The sequence below is a fragment of the Ipomoea nil genome, unplaced genomic scaffold, assembly GCF_001879475.1.
Source record: "Ipomoea nil cultivar Tokyo-kokei standard unplaced genomic scaffold, Asagao_1.1 scaffold3056, whole genome shotgun sequence".
In the NCBI taxonomy this organism is placed as follows: domain Eukaryota; kingdom Viridiplantae; phylum Streptophyta; class Magnoliopsida; order Solanales; family Convolvulaceae; genus Ipomoea; species Ipomoea nil.
Window position 1 is genome coordinate 2,023,111 of NW_017619484.1, and position 17,322 is coordinate 2,040,432.

The window sequence follows — 17,322 nt, forward strand, 5'->3', positions numbered from 1 at the left end:
TGTTCATTGTCACAAAACTAAAAGTTAGTTTTATCAATATTACAAGTCCAACAAATAGTTATAAGAAAATTGATTATCATTGTTCATAGCCTGTTTTGCTCAGTCGGTACAGCGCAAGGCTCTAAACCTTGTGGTCCTGGGTTCAAGTCCCAGGGTGGGCGTTTAGACTTGAGATGCATCAATAATTAATTATCAAAGATTTCCCCAATAAACATTTAATTGATTGCTATATTTTTTAAGAAAAAATATTTTCAATTTTTTAATGTATCTACAATAAGGGAATATTGGATGTTCATTCTCACAATACAAAAAGTTAGTTTTATCAATATTACAAGTGCACCAAATAGTTATAAGAAAATTGATAATCATCGTTCGTTGCCCGTCTAGCTCAGTCGGTAGAGCGCAAGGATCTTAACCTTGTGGTCCTGGGCTGAAGCCCCAGGGTGGGCGTTTAGACTTGATTTCTAATGCGTTAATTCTGATTGTTATAACTTGTAAGAAAAATGAATCTCCATATTATTTTTTTTTGTAACTACATCAATGGAATATTGGATGTTTATTTTCACAAAACAAAAAGTTAGTTTTATCAATATTACAAGTCTGTCAAATAATTATAGGAAAATTGACTTTTATTGTTTGTTGCCGCCTAGCTCAGTCGGTAGAGCGCAAGGCTCTTAACCTTGTGGTCCTGGGTTCAAGTCCCAGGGTGGGCGTTTAGACTTGAGATGCATCAAGAATTAATTATGAAAGATTTCCCCAATAAACATTTAATTGATTGCTATATTTTTTATGAAAAAGTATTTCCAGTTTTTTAACGTATCTACAATAAGGGAATATTGGATGCTCATTCTCACAATACAAAAAGTTAGTTTTATCAATATTACAAGTGCACCAAATAGTTATAAGAAAATGGATAATCATCGTTCGTTGCCCCTCTAGCTCAGTCAGTAGAGCGCAAGACTCTTAACCTTGAGGTCCTGGGATGAAGCACCGGGCGTTTAGACTTGATTACTAATGCGTTAATTCTGTTTGATATATCTTGTAAGAAAAATGAATTTGTGTATTATTTTTTATGTAACTACAGCAATGGAATTTTGGATGTTCATTGTCACAAAACTAAAAGTTAGTTTTATCAATATTACAAGTCCAACAAATAGTTATAAGAAAATTGATTATCATTGTTCATAGCCTGTTTTGCTCAGTCGGTACAGCGCAAGGCTCTAAACCTTGTGGTCCGGGGTTCAAGTCCCAGGGTGGGCGTTTAGACTTGAGATGCATCAATAATTAATTATCAAAGATTTCCCCAATAAACATTTAATTGATTGCTATATTTTTTAAGAAAAAATATTTTCAATTTTTTAATGTATCTACAATAAGGGAATATTGGATGTTCATTCTCACAATACAAAAAGTTAGTTTTATCAATATTACAAGTGCACCAAATAGTTATAAGAAAATTGATAATCATCGTTCGTTGCCCGTCTAGCTCAGTCGGTAGAGCGCAAGGATCTTAACCTTGTGGTCCTGGGCTGAAGCCCCAGGGTGGGCGTTTAGACTTGATTTCTAATGCGTTAATTATGATTGTTATATCTTGAAAGAAAAATGAATTTCCATATTATTTTTTTATGTAACTACACCAATGGAATATTGGATGTTTATTGTCACAAAACAAAAAGTTAGTTTTATCAATATTACAAGTCTGTCAAATAATTATAGGAAAATTGACTTTTATTGTTTGTTGTCCGTCTAGCAGTCGATAGAGCGCAAGGCTCTTAACCTTGTGGTCCTGGGTTCAAGTCCCAGGGTGGGCGTTTAGACTTGAGATGCATCAAGAATTAATTATGAAAGATTTCCCCAATAAACATTTAATTGATTGCTATATTTTTTATGAAAAAGTATTTCCAGTTTTTTAACGTATCTACAATAAGGGAATATTGGATGCTCATTCTCACAATACAAAAAGTTAGTTTTATCAATATTACAAGTGCACCAAATAGTTATAAGAAAATGGATAATCATCGTTCGTTGCCCCTCTAGCTCAGTCAGTAGAGCGCAAGACTCTTAACCTTGAGGTCCTGGGATGAAGCACCGGGCGTTTAGACTTGTTTACTAATGCGTTAATTCTGTTTGATATATCTTGTAAGAAAAATGAATTTCTGTATTATTTTTTATGTAACTACAGCAATGGAATTTTGGATGTTCATTGTCACAAAACAAAAAGTTAGTTTTATCAATATTACAAGTCCAACAAATAGTTATAAGAAAATTGATTATCATTGTTCATAGCCTGTTTTGCTCAGTCGGTACAGCGCAAGGCTCTAAACCTTGTGGTCCTGGGTTTAAGTCCCAGGGTGGGCGTTTAGACTTGAGATGCATCAATAATTAATTATCAAAGATTTCCCCAATAAACATTTAATTGATTGCTATATTTTTTAAGAAAAAATATTTTCAATTTTTTAATGTATCTACAATAAGGGAATATTGGATGTTCATTCTCACAATACAAAAAGTTAGTTTTATCAATATTACAAGTGCACCAAATAGTTATAAGAAAATTGATAATCATCGTTCGTTGCCCGTCTAGCTCAGTCGGTAGAGCGCAAGGATCTTAACCTTGTGGTCCTGGGCTGAAGCCCCAGGGTGGGCGTTTAGACTTGATTTCTAATGCGTTAATTCTGATTGTTATAACTTGTAAGAAAAATGAATCTCCATATTATTTTTTTTTGTAACTACATCAATGGAATATTGGATGTTTATTTTCACAAAACAAAAAGTTAGTTTTATCAATATTTCAAGTCTGTCAAATAATTATAGGAAAATTGACTTTTATTGTTTGTTGCCGCCTAGCTCAGTCGGTAGAGCGCAAGGCTCTTAACTTTGTGTACCTGGGTTCAAGTCCCAGGGTGGGCGTTTAGACTTGAGATGCATCAATAATGAATTATGAAAGATTTCCCCAATAAACATTTAATTGATTGCTATATTTTTTATGAAAAAGTATTTCCAGTTTTTTAACGTATCTACAATAAGGGAATATTGGATGCTCATTCTCACAATACAAAAAGTTAGTTTTATCAATATTACAAGTGCACCAAATAGTTATAAGAAAATGGATAATCATCGTTCGTTGCCCCTCTAGCTCAGTCAGTAGAGCGCAAGACTCTTAACCTTGAGGTCCTGGGATGAAGCACCGGGCGTTTAGACTTGTTTACTAATGCGTTAGTTCTGTTTGATATATCTTGTAAGAAAAATGAATTTCTGTATTATTTTTTATGTAACTACAGCAATGGAATTTTGGATGTTCATTGTCACAAAACTAAAAGTTAGTTTTATCAATATTACAAGTCCAACAAATAGTTATAAGAAAATTGATTATCATTGTTCATAGCCTGTTTTGCTCAGTCGGTACAGCGCAAGGCTCTAAACCTTGTGGTCCTGGGTTTAAGTCCCAGGGTGGGCGTTTAGACTTGAGATGCATCAATAATTAATTATCAAAGATTTCCCCAATAAACATTTAATTGATTGCTATATTTTTTAAGAAAAAATATTTTCAATTTTTTAATGTATCTACAATAAGGGAATATTGGATGTTCATTCTCACAATACAAAAAGTTAGTTTTATCAATATTACAAGTGCACCAAATAGTTATAAGAAAATTGATAATCATCGTTCGTTGCCCGTCTAGCTCAGTCGGTAGAGCGCAAGGATCTTAACCTTGTGGTCCTGGGCTGAAGCCCCAGGGTGGGCGTTTAGACTTGATTTCTAATGCGTTAATTCTGATTGTTATAACTTGTAAGAAAAATGAATCTCCATATTATTATTTTTTTGTAACTACATCAATGGAATATTGGATGTTTATTTTCACAAAACAAAAAGTTAGTTTTATCAATATTTCAAGTCTGTCAAATAATTATAGGAAAATTGACTTTTATTGTTTGTTGCCGCCTAGCTCAGTCAGTAGAGCGCAAGGCTCTTAACCTTGTGTACCTGGGTTCAAGTCCCAGGGTGGGCGTTTAGACTTGAGATGCATCAATAATGAATTATGAAAGATTTCCCCAATAAACTTTTAATTGATTGCTATATTTTTTATGAAAAAGTATTTCCAGTTTTTTAACGTATCTACAATAAGGGAATATTGGATGCTCATTCTCACAATACAAAAAGTTAGTTTTATCAATATTACAAGTGCACCAAATAGTTATAAGAAAATGGATAATCATCGTTCGTTGCCCCTCTAGCTCAGTCAGTAGAGCGCAAGACTCTTAACCTTGAGGTCCTGGGATGAAGCACCGGGCGTTTAGACTTGTTTACTAATGCGTTAGTTCTGTTTGATATATCTTGTAAGAAAAATGAATTTCTGTATTATTTTTTATGTAACTACAGCAATGGAATTTTGGATGTTCATTGTCACAAAACAAAAAGTTAGTTTTTTCAATATTACAAGTCCAACAAATAGTTATAAGAAAATTGATTATCATTGTTCATAGCCTGTTTTGCTCAGTCGGTACAGCACAAGGCTCTAAACCTTGTGGTCCTGGGTTCAAGTCCCAGGGTGGGCGTTTAGACTTGAGATGCATCAATAATTAATTATCAAAGATTTCCCCAATAAACATTTAATTGATTGCTATATTTTTTAAGAAAAAATATTTTCAATTTTTTAATGTATCTACAATAAGGGAATATTGGATGTTCATTCTCACAATACAAAAAGTTAGTTTTATCAATATTACAAGTGCACCAAATAGTTATAAGAAAATTGATAATCATCGTTCGTTGCCCGTCTAGCTCAGTCGGTAGAGCGCAAGGATCTTAACCTTGTGGTCCTGGGCTGAAGCCCCAGGGTGGGCGTTTAGACTTGATTTCTAATGCGTTAATTATGATTGTTATATCTTGAAAGAAAAATGAATTTCCATATTATTTTTTTATGTACCTACACCAATGGAATATTGGATGTTTATTGTCACAAAACAAAAAGTGAGTTTTATCAATATTACAAGTCTGTCAAATAATTATAGGAAAATTGACTTTTATTGTTTGTTGTCCGTCTAGCAGTCGATAGAGCACAAGGCTCTTAACCTTGTGGTCCTGGGTTCAAGTCCCAGGGTGGGCGTTTAGACTTGAGATGCATCAAGAATTAATTATGAAAGATTTCCCCAATAAACATTTAATTGATTGCTATATTTTTTATGAAAAAGTATTTCCAGTTTTTTAACGTATCTACAATAAGGGAATATTGGATGCTCATTCTCACAATACAAAAAGTTAGTTTTATCAATATTACAAGTGCACCAAATAGTTATAAGAAAATGGATAATCATCGTTCGTTGCCCCTCTAGCTCAGTCAGTAGAGCGCAAGACTCTTAACCTTGAGGTCCTGGGATGAAGCACCGGGCGTTTAGACTTGTTTACTAATGCGTTAATTCTGTTTGATATATCTTGTAAGAAAAATGAATTTCTGTATTATTTTTTATGTAACTACAGCAATGGAATTTTGGATGTTCATTGTCACAAAACTAAAAGTTAGTTTTATCAATATTACAAGTCCAACAAATAGTTATAAGAAAATTAATTATCATTGTTCATAGCCTGTTTTGCTCAGTCGGTACAGCGCAAGGCTCTAAACCTTGTGGTCCGGGGTTCAAGTCCCAGGGTGGGCGTTTAGACTTGAGATGCATCAATAATTAATTATCAAAGATTTCCCCAATAAACATTTAATTGATTGCTATATTTTTTAAGAAAAAATATTTTCAATTTTTTAATGTATCTACAATAAGGGAATATTGGATGTTCATTCTCACAATACAAAAAGTTAGTTTTATCAATATTACAATTGCACCAAATAGTTATAAGAAAATGGATAATCATCGTTCGTTGCCCCTCTAGCTCAGTCAGTAGAGCGCAAGACTCTTAACCTTGAGGTCCTGGGATGAAGCACCGGGCGTTTAGACTTGTTTACTAATGCGTTAGTTCTGTTTGATATATCTTGTAAGAAAAATGAATTTCTGTATTATTTTTTATGTAACTACAGCAATGGAATTTTGGATGTTCATTGTCACAAAACAAAAAGTTAGTTTTTTCAATATTACAAGTCCAACAAATAGTTATAAGAAAATTGATTATCATTGTTCATAGCCTGTTTTGCTCAGTCGGTACAGCGCAAGGCTCTAAACCTTGTGGTCCTGGGTTCAAGTCCCAGGGTGGGCGTTTAGACTTGAGATGCATCAATAATTAATTATCAAAGATTTCCCCAATAAACATTTAATTGATTGCTATATTTTTTAAGAAAAAATATTTTCAATTTTTTAATGTATCTACAATAAGGGAATATTGGATGTTCATTCTCACAATACAAAAAGTTAGTTTTATCAATATTACAAGTGCACCAAATAGTTATAAGAAAATTGATAATCATCGTTCGTTGCCCGTCTAGCTCAGTCGGTAGAGCGCAAGGATCTTAACCTTGTGGTCCTGGGCTGAAGCCCCAGGGTGGGCGTTTAGACTTGATTTCTAATGCGTTAATTATGATTGTTATATCTTGAAAGAAAAATGAATTTCCATATTATTTTTTTATGTAACTACACCAATGGAATATTGGATGTTTACTGTCACAAAACAAAAAGTGAGTTTTATCAATATTACAAGTCTGTCAAATAATTATAGGAAAATTGACTTTTATTGTTTGTTGTCCGTCTAGCAGTCGATAGAGCGCAAGGCTCTTAACCTTGTGGTCCTGGGTTCAAGTCCCAGGGTGGGCGTTTAGACTTGAGATGCATCAAGAATTAATTATGAAAGATTTCCCCAATAAACATTTAATTGATTGCTATATTTTTTATGAAAAAGTATTTCCAGTTTTTTAACGTATCTACAATAAGGGAATATTGGATGCTCATTCTCACAATACAAAAAGTTAGTTTTATCAATATTACAAGTGCACCAAATAGTTATAAGAAAATGGATAATCATCGTTCGTTGCCCCTCTAGCTCAGTCAGTAGAGCGCAAGACTCTTAACCTTGAGGTCCTGGGATGAAGCACCGGGCGTTTAGACTTGTTTACTAATGCGTTAATTCTGTTTGATATATCTTGTAAGAAAAATGAATTTCTGTATTATTTTTTATGTAACTACAGCAATGGAATTTTGGATGTTCATTGTCACAAAACTAAAAGTTAGTTTTTTCAATATTACAAGTCCAACAAATAGTTATAAGAAAATTGATTATCATTGTTCATAGCCTGTTTTGCTCAGTCGGTACAGCGCAAGGCTCTAAACCTTGTGGTCCGGGGTTCAAGTCCCAGGGTGGGCGTTTAGACTTGAGATGCATCAATAATTAATTATCAAAGATTTCCCCAATAAACATTTAATTGATTGCTATATTTTTTAAGAAAAAATATTTTCAATTTTTTAATGTATCTACAATAAGGGAATATTGGATGTTCATTCTCACAATACAAAAAGTTAGTTTTATCAATATTACAAGTGCACCAAATAGTTATAAGAAAATTGATAATCAACGTTCGTTGCCCGTCTAGCTCAGTCGGTAGAGCGCAAGGATCTTAACCTTGTGGTCCTGGGCTGAAGCCCCAGGGTGGGCGTTTAGACTTGATTTCTAATGCGTTAATTATGATTGTTATATCTTGAAAGAAAAATGAATTTCCATATTATTTTTTTATGTAACTACACCAATGGAATATTGGATGTTTATTGTCACAAAACAAAAAGTGAGTTTTATCAATATTACAAGTCTGTCAAATAATTATAGGAAAATTGACTTTTATTGTTTGTTGTCCGTCTAGCAGTCGATAGAGCGCAAGGCTCTTAACCTTGTGGTCCTGGGTTCAAGTCCCAGGGTGGGCGTTTAGACTTGAGATGCATCAAGAATTAATTATGAAAGATTTCCCCAATAAACATTTAATTGATTGCTATATTTTTTATGAAAAAGTATTTCCAGTTTTTTAACGTATCTACAATAAGGGAATATTGGATGCTCATTCTCACAATACAAAAAGTTAGTTTTATCAATATTACAAGTGCACCAAATAGTTATAAGAAAATGGATAATCATCGTTCGTTGCCCCTCTAGCTCAGTCAGTAGAGCGCAAGACTCTTAACCTTGTGGTCCTGGGATGAAGCACCGGGCGTTTAGACTTGTTTACTAATGCGTTAATTCTGTTTGATATATCTTGTAAGAAAAATGAATTTCTGTATTATTTTTTATGTAACTACAGCAATGGAATTTTGGATGTTCATTGTCACAAAACTAAAAGTTAGTTTTTTCAATATTACAAGTCCAACAAATAGTTATAAGAAAATTGATTATCATTGTTCATAGCCTGTTTTGCTCAGTCGGTACAGCGCAAGGCTCTAAACCTTGTGGTCCGGGGTTCAAGTCCCAGGGTGGGCGTTTAGACTTGAGATGCATCAATAATTAATTATCAAAGATTTCCCCAATAAACATTTAATTGATTGCTATATTTTTTAAGAAAAAATATTTTCAATTTTATAATGTATCTACAATAAGGGAATATTGGATGTTCATTCTCACAATACAAAAAGTTAGTTTTATCAATATTACAAGTGCACCAAATAGTTATAAGAAAATTGATAATCATCGTTCGTTGCCCGTCTAGCTCAGTCGGTAGAGCGCAAGGATCTTAACCTTGTGGTCCTGGGCTGAAGCCCCAGGGTGGGCGTTTAGACTTGATTTCTAATGCGTTAATTATGATTGTTATATCTTGAAAGAAAAATGAATTTCCATATTATTTTTTTATGTAACTACACCAATGGAATATTGGATGTTTATTGTCACAAAACAAAAAGTGAGTTTTATCAATATTACAAGTCTGTCAAATAATTATAGGAAAATTGACTTTTATTGTTTGTTGTCCGTCTAGCAGTCGATAGAGCGCAAGGCTCTTAACCTTGTGGTCCTGGGTTCAAGTCCCAGGGTGGGCGTTTAGACTTGAGATGCATCAAGAATTAATTATGAAAGATTTCCCCAATAAACATTTAATTGATTGCTATATTTTTTATGAAAAAGTATTTCCAGTTTTTTAACGTATCTACAATAAGGGAATATTGGATGCTCATTCTCACAATACAAAAAGTTAGTTTTATCAATATTACAAGTGCACCAAATAGTTATAAGAAAATGGATAATCATCGTTCGTTGCCCCTCTAGCTCAGTCAGTAGAGCGCAAGACTCTTAACCTTGAGGTCCTGGGATGAAGCACCGGGCGTTTAGACTTGTTTACTAATGCGTTAATTCTGTTTGATATATCTTGTAAGAAAAATGAATTTCTGTATTATTTTTTATGTAACTACAGCAATGGAATTTTGGATGTTCATTGTCACAAAACTAAAAGTTAGTTTTTTCAATATTACAAGTCCAACAAATAGTTATAAGAAAATTGATTATCATTGTTCATAGCCTGTTTTGCTCAGTCGGTACAGCGCAAGGCTCTAAACCTTGTGGTCCGGGGTTCAAGTCCCAGGGTGGGCGTTTAGACTTGAGATGCATCAATAATTAATTATCAAAGATTTCCCCAATAAACATTTAATTGATTGCTATATTTTTTAAGAAAAAATATTTTCAATTTTTTAATGTATCTACAATAAGGGAATATTGGATGTTCATTCTCACAATACAAAAAGTTAGTTTTATCAATATTACAAGTGCACCAAATAGTTATAAGAAAATTGATAATCATCGTTCGTTGCCCGTCTAGCTCAGTCGGTAGAGCGCAAGGATCTTAAACTTGTGGTCCTGGGCTGAAGCCCCAGGGTGGGCGTTTAGACTTGATTTCTAATGCGTTAATTCTGATTGTTATATCTTGAAAGAAAAATGAATTTCCATATTATTTTTTTATGTAACTACACCAATGGAATATTGGATGTTTATTGTCACAAAACAAAAAGTGAGTTTTATCAATATTACAAGTCTGTCAAATAATTATAGGAAAATTGACTTTTATTGTTTGTTGTCCGTCTAGCAGTCGGTAGAGCGCAAGGCTCTTAACCTTGTGGTCCTGGGTTCAATTCTCCCAGGGTGGGCGTTTAGACTTGAGATGCATCAATAATGAATTATGAAAGATTTCCCCAATAAATATTTAATTGATTGCTATATTTTTTATGAAAAAGTATTTACAATTTTTTAACGTATCTACAATAAGGGAACATTGGATGCTCATTCTCACAATACAAAAAGTTAGTTTTAACAATATTACAAGTGCACCAAATAGTTATAAGAAAATGGATAATCATCGTTCGTTGCCCCTCTAGCTCAGTCTGTAGAGCGCAAGACTCTTAACCTTGAGGTCCTGGGATGAAGCACCGGGCGTTTAGACTTGATTACTAATGCGTTAATTCTGTTTGATATATCTTGTAAGAAAAATGAATTTCTGTATTATTTTTTATGTAACTACAGCAATGGAATTTTGGATGTTCATTGTCACAAAACTAAAAGTTAGTTTTATCAATATTACAAGTCCAACAAATAGTTGTAAGAAAATTGATTATCATTGTTCATAGCCTGTTTTGCTCAGTCGGTACAGCGCAAGGCTTTAAACCTTGTGGTCCTTGGTTCAAGTCCCAGGGTGGGCGTTTAGACTTGAGATGCATCAATAATTAATTATCAAAGATTTCCCCAATAAACATTTAATTGATTGCTATATTTTTTAAGAAAAAATATTTTCAATTTTTTAATGTATCTACAATAAGGGAATATTGGATGTTCATTCTCACAATACAAAAAGTTAGTTTTATCAATATTACAAGTGCACCAAATAGTTATAAGAAAATTGATAATCATCGTTCGTTGCCCGTCTAGCTCAGTCGGTAGAGCGCAAGGATCTTAACCTTGTGGTCCTGGGCTGAAGCCCCAGGGTGGGCGTTTAGACTTGATTTCTAATGCGTTAATTCTGATTGTTATAACTTGTAAGAAAAATGAATCTCCATATTATTTTTTTTTTGTAACTACATCAATGGAATATTGGATGTTTATTTTCACAAAACAAAAAGTTAGTTTTATCAATATTTCAAGTCTGTCAAATAATTATAGGAAAATTGACTTTTATTGTTTGTTGCCGCCTGGCTCAGTCGGTAGAGCGCAAGGCTCTTAACCTTGTGGTCCTGGGTTCAAGTCCCAGGGTGGGCGTTTAGACTTGAGATGCAATTCAATAATGAATTATGAAAGATTTCCCCAATAAACATTTAATTGATTGCTATATTTTTTATGAAAAAGTATTTCCAGTTTTTTAACGTATCTACAATAAGGGAATATTGGATGCTCATTCTCACAATACAAAAAGTTAGTTTTATCAATATTACAAGTGCACCAAATAGTTATAAGAAAATGGATAATCATCGTTCGTTGCCCCTCTAGCTCAGTCAGTAGAGCGCAAGACTCTTAACCTTGAGGTCCTGGGATGAAGCACCGGGCGTTTAGACTTGATTACTAATGCGTTAATTCTGTTTGATATATCTTGTAAGAAAAATGAATTTCTGTATTATTTTTTATGTAACTACAGCAATGGAATTTTGGATGTTCATTGTCACAAAACTAAAAGTTAGTTTTATCAATATTACAAGTCCAACAAATAGTTATAAGAAAATTGATTATCATTGTCCATAGCCTGTTTTGCTCAGTCGGTACAGCGCAAGGCTCTAAACCTTGTGGTCCTGGGTTCAAGTCCCAGGGTGGGCGTTTAGACTTGAGATGCATCAATAATTAATTATCAAAGATTTCCCCAATAAACATTTAATTGATTGCTATATTTTTTAAGAAAAAGTATTTCCAATTTTTTAACGTATCTATAATAAGGGAATATTGGATGTTCATTCTCACAATACAAAAAGTTAGTTTTATCAATATTACAAGTGCACCAAATAGTTATAAGAAAATTGATAATCATCGTTCGTTGCCCGTCTAGCTCAGTCGGTAGAGCGCAAGGATCTTAACCTTGTGGTCCTGGGCTGAAGCCCCAGGGTGGGCGTTTAGACTTGATTTCTAATGCGTTAATTCTGATTGTTATAACTTGTAAGAAAAATGAATCTCCATATTATTTTTTTTTTGTAACTACATCAATGGAATATTGGATGTTTATTTTCACAAAACAAAAAGTTAGTTTTATCAATATTTCAAGTCTGTCAAATAATTATAGGAAAATTGACTTTTATTGTTTGTTGCCGCCTAGCTCAGTCGGTAGAGCGCAAGGCTCTTAACCTTGTGGTCCTGGGTTCAAGTCCCAGGGTGGGCGTTTAGACTTGAGATGCAATTCAATAATGAATTATGAAAGATTTCCCCAATAAACATTTAATTGATTGCTATATTTTTTATGAAAAAGTATTTCCAGTTTTTTAACGTATCTACAATAAGGGAATATTGGATGCTCATTCTCACAATACAAAAAGTTAGTTTTATCAATATTACAAGTGCACCAAATAGTTATAAGAAAATGGATAATCATCGTTCGTTGCCCCTCTAGCTCAGTCAGTAGAGCGCAAGACTCTTAACCTTGAGGTCCTGGGATGAAGCACCGGGCGTTTAGACTTGATTACTAATGCGTTAATTCTGTTTGATATATCTTGTAAGAAAAATGAATTTCTGTATTATTTTTTATGTAACTACAGCAATGGAATTTTGGATGTTCATTGTCACAAAACTAAAAGTTAGTTTTATCAATATTACAAGTCCAACAAATAGTTATAAGAAAATTGATTATCATTGTCCATAGCCTGTTTTGCTCAGTCGGTACAGCGCAAGGCTCTAAACCTTGTGGTCCTGGGTTCAAGTCCCAGGGTGGGCGTTTAGACTTGAGATGCATCAATAATTAATTATCAAAGATTTCCCCAATAAACATTTAATTGATTGCTATATTTTTTAAGAAAAAGTATTTCCAATTTTTTAACGTATCTATAATAATGGAATATTGGATGTTCATTCTCACAATACAAAAAGTTAGTTTTATCAATATTACAAGTGCACCAAATAGTTATAAGAAAATTGATAATCATCGTTCGTTGCCCGTCTAGCTCAGTTGGTAGAGCGCAAGGCTCTTAACCTTGTGGTCCTGGGCTGAACCCCCAGGGTGGGCGTTTGGACTTGATTTCTAATGCGTTAATTCTGATTGTTATATCTTGTAAGAAAAATTAATTTCCATTATATTTTTTTTTATGTAACTACAGCAATGGAATATTGGATCTTTATTATCACAAAACAAAAATTAGTTCTATCAATATTACAAGTCTGACAAATAATTATAGGAAAATTGACTTTTATTTTTTGTTGCCCGTCAAGCTCAGTCGGTAGAGCGCAAGGCTCTTAACCTTGTGGTCCTGGGTTCAAGTCCCAGGGTGGGCGTTTAGACTTGAGATGCATCAATAATTAATTATGAAAGATTTCCCCAATAAACATTTAATTGATCGCTATATTTTTTAAGAAAAAGTATTTCCAGTTTTTTAACGTATCTATAATAAGGGAATATTGGATATTCATTCTCACAATACAAAAAGTTAGTTTTATCAATATTACAAGCGCACCAAATAGTTATAAGAAAATTGATAATCATCGTTCGTTGCCCGTCTAGCTCAGTCGGTAGAGCGGAAGGATCTTAACCTTGTGGTCCTGGGCTGAAGCCCCAGGGTGGGCGTTTAGACTTGATTTCTAATGCGTTAATTCTGATTGTTATAACTTGTAAGAAAAATGAATTTCCATATTATTTTTTTTGTAACTACATCAATGGAATATTGGATGTTTATTGTCACAAAACAAAAAGTTAGTTTTATCAATATTACAAGTCTGTCAAATAATTATAGGAAAATTGACTTTTATTGTTTGTTGCCGTATAGCTCAGTCGGTAGAGCGCAAGGCTCTTAACCTTGTGGTCCTGGGTTTAAGTCCCAGGGTGGGCGTTTAGACTTGAATCTTCCTTAATAAACATTTAATTGATTGCTATATTTTTTAAGAAAAAGTATTTCCTATTTTTTAACGTATCTACAATAAGGGAATATTGGATGTTCATTCTCACAAAACAAAAAGTTAGTTTTATCAATATTACAAGCGCACCAAATAGTTATAAGAAAATTGATAATCATCGTTCGTTGCCCGTCTAGCTCAGTCCGTAGAGCGCAAGGCTCTTTGCCTTGTGGTCCTGGGCTGAAGCCCCAGTCTGGGCGTTTTGACTTGATTTCTAATGCGTTAATTCTGATTGTTATAACTTGTAAGAAAAATGAATTTCCATATTATTTTTTTTGTAACTACATCAATGGAATATTGGATGTTTATTGTCACAAAACAAAAAGTTAGTTTTATCAATATTACAAGTCTGTCAAATAATTATAGGAAAATTGACTTTTATTGTTTGTTGTCCGTCTAGCAGTCGATAGAGCGCAAGGCTCTTAACCTTGTGGTCCTGGGTTCAAGTCCCAGGGTGGGCATTTAGACGTGAGATGCATCAATAATGAATTATGAAAGATTTCCCCAATAAACATTTAATTGATTGCTATATTTTTTATGAAAAAGTATTTCCAGTTTTTTAACGTATCTACAATAAGGGAATATTGGATGTTCATTCTCACAATACAAAAAGTTAGTTTTATCAATATTACAAGTGCACCAAATAGTTATAAGAAAATTGATAATCATCGTTCGTTGCCTATCTAGCTCAGTCAGTAGAGCGCAAGGCTCTTAACGTCGTGGTCTTGGGCTGAAGCCCCAGGGTGAGCGTTTAGACTTGATTTCTAATGCGTTAATTCTGATTGTTATATCTTGTATGAAAAATGAATTTCCATTATATTTTTTTTTATGTAACTACAGCAATAGAATATTGGATGTTTATTGTCACAAAACAAAAAGTTAGTTTTATCAATATTACAAGTCTGTCAAATAATTATAGGAAAATTGACTTTTAATGTTTGTTGCCTGTCTAGATCAGTCGGTAGAGCGCAAGGCTCTTAACCTTGTGGTCTTGGGTTGAAGTCCCAGGGTGGGCGTTTAGACTTGAGATGCATCAATAATTAAGATTTCCCCAATAAACATTTAATTGATTGCTATATTTTTTAAGAAAAAGTATTTCCAATTTTTTAACGTATCTATAATAAGGGAATATTGGATGTTCATTCTCACAATACAAAAAGTTAGTTTTATCAATATTACAAGTGCACCAAATAGTTATAAGAAAATTGATAATCATCGTTCGTTGCCCGTCTAGCTCAGTCGGTAGAGCGCAAGGATCTTAACCTTGTGGTCCTGGGCTGAAGCCCCAGGGTGGGCGTTTAGACTTGATTTCTAATGCGTTAATTCTGATTGTTATATCTTGTAAGAAAAATGAATTTCCATTATATTTTTTTTTATGTAACTACAGCAATGGAATATTGGATGTTTATTTTCACAAAACAAAAAGTTAGTTTTATCAATATTACAAGTCTGTCAAATAATTATAGGAAAATTGACTTTTTTTGTTTGTTGCCCGTATAGCTCAGTCGGTAGAGCGCAAGGCTCTTAACCTTGTGGGCCTGGGTTTAAGTCCCAGGGTGGGCGTTTAGACTTGAATCTTCCCTAATAAACATTTAATTGATTGCTATATTTTTTAACAAAAAGTATTTCCTGTTTTTTAACGTATCTACAATAAGGGAATATTGGATGTTCATTCTCACAATACAAAAAGTTAGTTTTATCAATATTACAAGCGCACCAAATAGTTATAAGAAAATTGATAATCATCGTTCGTTGCCCGTCTAGCTCAGTCCGTAGAGCGCAAGGCTCTTAGCCTTGTGGTCCTGGGCTGAAGCCCCAGTCTGGGCGTTTAGACTTGATTTCTAATGCGTTAATTCTGATTGTTATAACTTGTAAGAAAAATGAATTTCCATATTATTTTTTTTGTAACTACATCAATGGAATATTGGATGTTTATTGTCACAAAACAAAAAGTTAGTTTTATCAATATTACAAGTCTGTCAAATAATTATAGGAAAATTGACTTTTATTGTTTGTTGTCGTATAGCTCAGTCGGTAGAGCGCAAGGCTCTTAACCTTGTGGTCCTGGGTTCAAGTCCCAGGGTGGGCATTTAGACGTGAGATGCATCAATAATGAATTATGAAAGATTTCCCCAATAAACATTTAATTGATTGCTATATTTTTTATGAAAAAGTATTTCCAGTTTTTTAACGTATCTACAATAAGGGAATATTGGATGTTCATTCTCACAATACAAAAAGTTAGTTTTATCAATATTACAAGTGCACCAAATAGTTATAAGAAAATTGATAATCATCGTTCGTTGCCTATCTAGCTCAGTCAGTAGAGCGCAAGGCTCTTAACGTCGTGGTCTTGGGCTGAAGCCCCAGGGTGAGCGTTTAGACTTGATTTCTAATGCGTTAATTCTGATTGTTATATCTTGTATGAAAAATGAATTTCCATTATATTTTTTTTTTTATGTAACTACAGCAATGGAATATTGGATGTTTATTGTCACAAAACAAAAAGTTAGTTTTATCAATATTACAAGTCAGTCAAATAATTATAGGAAAATTGACTTTTAATGTTTGTTGCCTGTCTAGATCAGTCGGTAGAGCGCAAGGCTCTTAACCTTGTGGTCTTGGGTTGAAGTCCCAGGGTGGGCGTTTAGACTTGAGATGCATCAATAATTAAGATTTCCCCAATAAACATTTAATTGATTGCTATATTTTTTAAGAAAAAGTATTTCCAATTTTTTAACGTATCTACAATAAGGGAATATTGGATGTTCATTCTCACAATACAAAAAGTTTGTTTTATCAATATTACAAGTGCACCAAATAGTTATAAGAAAATTGATAATCATCGTTCGTTGCCCGTCTAGCTCAGTCGGTAGAGCGCAAGGATCTTAACCTTGTGGTCCTGGGTTTAAGTCCCAGGGTGGGCGTTTAGACTTGAATCTTCCCTAATAAACATTTAATTGATTGCTATATTTTTTAAGAAAAAGTATTTCCTGTTTTTTAACGTATCTACAATAAGGGAATATTGGATGTTTATTCTCACAATACAAAAAGTTAGTTTTATCAATATTACAAGCGCACCAAATAGTTATAAGAAAATTGATAATCATCGTTCGTTGCCCGTCTAGCTCAGTCCGTAGAGTGCAAGGCTCTTAGCCTTGTGGTCCTGGGCTAAAGCCCCAGTCTGGGCGTTTAGACTTGATTTCTAATGCGTTAATTCTGATTGTTATAACTTGTAAGAAAAATGAATTTCCATATTATTTTTTTTGTAACTACATCAATGGAATATTGGATGTTTATTGTCACAAAACAAAAAGTTAGTTTTATCAATATTACAAGTCTGTCAAATAATT

The 17,322-nt window shown here is 33.5% G+C and overlaps 4 non-coding genes across 4 annotated transcripts; all 4 read left to right on the plus strand.

Moving 5' to 3' along the window:
- The first annotated feature begins 641 nt into the window (after window positions 1-641).
- On the plus strand, window positions 642-713 carry TRNAK-CUU. Its single transcript has one exon. It is a non-coding gene; the product is annotated as a tRNA-Lys (tRNA).
- A 10,364-nt stretch (window positions 714-11,077) lies between these two features.
- TRNAK-CUU lies at window positions 11,078-11,149 on the plus strand. The gene has a single exon. It is a non-coding gene; the product is annotated as a tRNA-Lys (tRNA).
- Window positions 11,150-12,179: 1,030 nt separating this feature from the next.
- TRNAK-CUU lies at window positions 12,180-12,251 on the plus strand. The gene has a single exon. It is a non-coding gene; the product is annotated as a tRNA-Lys (tRNA).
- A 1,030-nt stretch (window positions 12,252-13,281) lies between these two features.
- On the plus strand, window positions 13,282-13,354 carry TRNAK-CUU. Its single transcript has one exon. It is a non-coding gene; the product is annotated as a tRNA-Lys (tRNA).
- Window positions 13,355-17,322: the final 3,968 nt, after the last annotated feature.